General features: G+C 46.4%; 1 protein-coding gene across 2 annotated transcripts in view; it reads right to left on the reverse strand.

Moving 5' to 3' along the window:
* Positions 1–2,481, reverse strand: part of EPHX1 (epoxide hydrolase 1) — a 23,806-nt gene extending 21,325 nt beyond the window's left edge. The window contains exon 1 of one of the 2 annotated variants that reach the window (XM_085311611.1): positions 2,332–2,481. The gene's annotated coding sequence lies outside the window, so the exon portion shown is untranslated. Of the gene's footprint in view, positions 1–2,062; positions 2,131–2,331 lie in introns of those variants that run through there. The other variant, XM_085311617.1, reaches the window with a different exon arrangement.
* Between the last annotated feature and the right edge of the window lie 248 nt (positions 2,482–2,729).

A 2,729-nucleotide genomic window follows, 5' to 3' on the forward strand; every position in this document is an offset into this window, starting at 1 on the left:
AAAAAAAAAAAAAAGACTTTACCTCTGCATGTCTGGCGACAGAATTTGAATACTTCAACTATATACAAGGAAAGTGTATGGGAATATGTAAGATAATCAATTCATGTTGCCTGCAGCTGTAAACTGTACTTCACCTAGCACCCTCATTTCCTGCTTTGCTACTTCACCAGTAATTGTTTGACAAATAATTTGCAGAAGAAACAAGATTTTCTGGGATTATTAYCATTTGGGAATTATTATCCCAAACCTTTTTATTTACCTGTTGTAACTAATTAGAACAAAATGGCAATGTATATTTTACTGAGAAGTCTGAACTTGTTTCACAATGCTTACCATACCAAAACATTGTGGTACTATGTCTAAAAACACTAAGTATGTCTGAAAGCTTTGCTGAAATATTTACTAGATATACAAACAGACTGAAAAGATACTACCCTACAGAACGACCAAGTACAAAAAATGTAGCAGATCATGGGGGAAAAAAAGAAGRTCTTTAAAAAAAGCTAATAATCCAAAATTTATTTGGGGCACCTCTTACAGACATGRAATGTATGTGGAATTCTGTCTTACCAGCTGTGCTGTAACAATTCTGAATGATTTACTTCAACATTGCAGTTGCCTCCATTTATGCAAGTGATTAATGCAAATGAATACACACAGGTTTTCATATATGAATTCAGACTGGAAAAAATGTAAAATCGAGAGTCATGAGCCTGACATTGTGCCAGGCTCTTCCCCACATAGAGCTCTGCTCTGACAAAGATCTAACCCTTGTCCTTGGACAACTTCAGTTACTGTGGATTGATTTTCAAAGCTGCCTAATTGCTTTTGGAGCCTATCTTCCATTTATTTTCAGTAAGCATTCGCAACTGGTGCATTCAAGTCTCAGTTTTAGCTTACCTTAGATAGGAGCAGTATCTGTTTCGGAAGGGAAGCATGGCATCTCAAAAGAAAACTGATAGTCAAAATATTAATGCCACGCTTGTGCCATATAAATAAATTTCAGACAGTGGCTTCTAAGACTGATCCTAACTCACAGGTTCAACTACAATAACTAGATAGGTTTTCTTATTTTAGATAAAGATACACTATAAAAATAAGGTAGGAAAGAAGAGCCTATTTCAACGGAACCGTAAAAATTGATTAGGAYATACGTTAATCGCAGGGCAACAGCAACAAAGTCAAAATTCAAATCAAATTCTAACAAATTGAGCCAAACTTAAGGACTAAGTGAGTCACCTGCGCTTACCCTGTGCAGACTGCTCAGTTATGCTAGAAAATACAGTCATTAAGACTTAAAAGGGTTTCTTCTCTCATCCCTAAAATGCTTGTTCAGCAAAGGGCATCACACATATGGTACCCATTCAAACAATTTTCAGGTTTTGCAAATGACCCAGAAGACAAAAAAAAGTTGAATTTAAAATCCCCTTTTAGAGACTAGTTAAAAAAAAAATCCCCCCAAAAGCAGACAATCATTTATTTGCCAATGATTAAAACCATCTACTCTGACTAAATTAAGAACCCTGGCCAGACTCCTAACGATCACCAAATAAAACTGGTGCAATTTTAGTATGTGCCATCAGCAGCAAGAACAGTTTATCAGGAACCTTGAGCTGGACAAACAAGCCTGGCTCAAGCAAGCTGTTGGGGAATGGCACATCCACCGCCCCCTCAGAAAAGCCTATGAGGGAATTCCTGTTTGCGTCTCTCGAAATCAACCCCGAAATCTCCACCTAGCCCACTGCTATTATTCAGGCTCTAAAAATACCCATTGTTAATAATAACAATAAAAAGTCTTGRTACTGCTAGCTAGCAGAGGGGCATAAATAACGATATTTCAGAGGGGCACGCTCCCTTTGCCTTCCCTGCGTTTGTTTTCCGCCTGCTTTGCTAGAGGTCAGCCGGGAGCAGCCCCGCACCTCTGCRCGCAGCCACCGCAGACCAAAGGCAGCACCTGCTCCTTCTCGGTCGYTCTGCTTAACGGAAGGCTCGGAGCACCTGAACTCGCTCTGCTCCCTCCTCTCTCCCCTTCACACTTCCCCGGCTGCGCCGCCGAGCTTACCCCCGCAGGCAGGCAAGTTTAAAACCGCTGCTCGGCCGACGCCGCCCTTAGCCCCGGACTGATCGCTCCTTCCCTCCCTCCGCGCGTGCCCTCAGCCCGGGGGCGGCTAACGGCCGCCGGGCAACGGCCGCGCGCAGCGTAACGGCCGCCGCCTAACGGCCGCGCGCCGGGCAACGCCTCCTGCCCCAGGTAAAGCTGCGGCGCAAGGGGCGGCCGAGGAACCCCCCCCCGGTTTAACGCCTCTGCTCTGAAACGAGGGAAGCAGTCACCTGCCAGGGCTGCCGCCGCCACACCGGGAGCGGCGGCAGCTGTAGTTCCCGCCGCTGGGCCCGGCGGGCGCCCGGGCACCGGAGCAGGAGAGCAGCGGCAGAGGCGCGGGCGCGGCGGCTGCAGCGGGCGCTTTGCTGCCCCCGGCGCCGGCCTCCTCGCCGCCGGCCGAGGGGCGGGTAGGGCCCTGAGAGGAACTTGCAGGGTGGGAGTGAAACGGTGGAGTGCTGCCAAAGAGGCCTCGGAGGACGGGGGAGCTGAACAGATGTGACTGGAGAACAGCTTTTATCTTACAGCAGTGTAAGGGATCGTTTTAAAGAGACAAATGTTGATGACAAATTATTATAGAGAATTTTCTGCGTTTAATCATTGCAAGAGAAGCACTACAACGAGGCAGTCA

This window comes from Rhea americana, unplaced genomic scaffold (genome assembly GCF_003343005.1).
Source record: "Rhea americana isolate MKP2758 unplaced genomic scaffold, rheAme1 scaffold_109, whole genome shotgun sequence".
Classification (NCBI taxonomy): Eukaryota; Metazoa; Chordata; class Aves; order Rheiformes; family Rheidae; genus Rhea; species Rhea americana.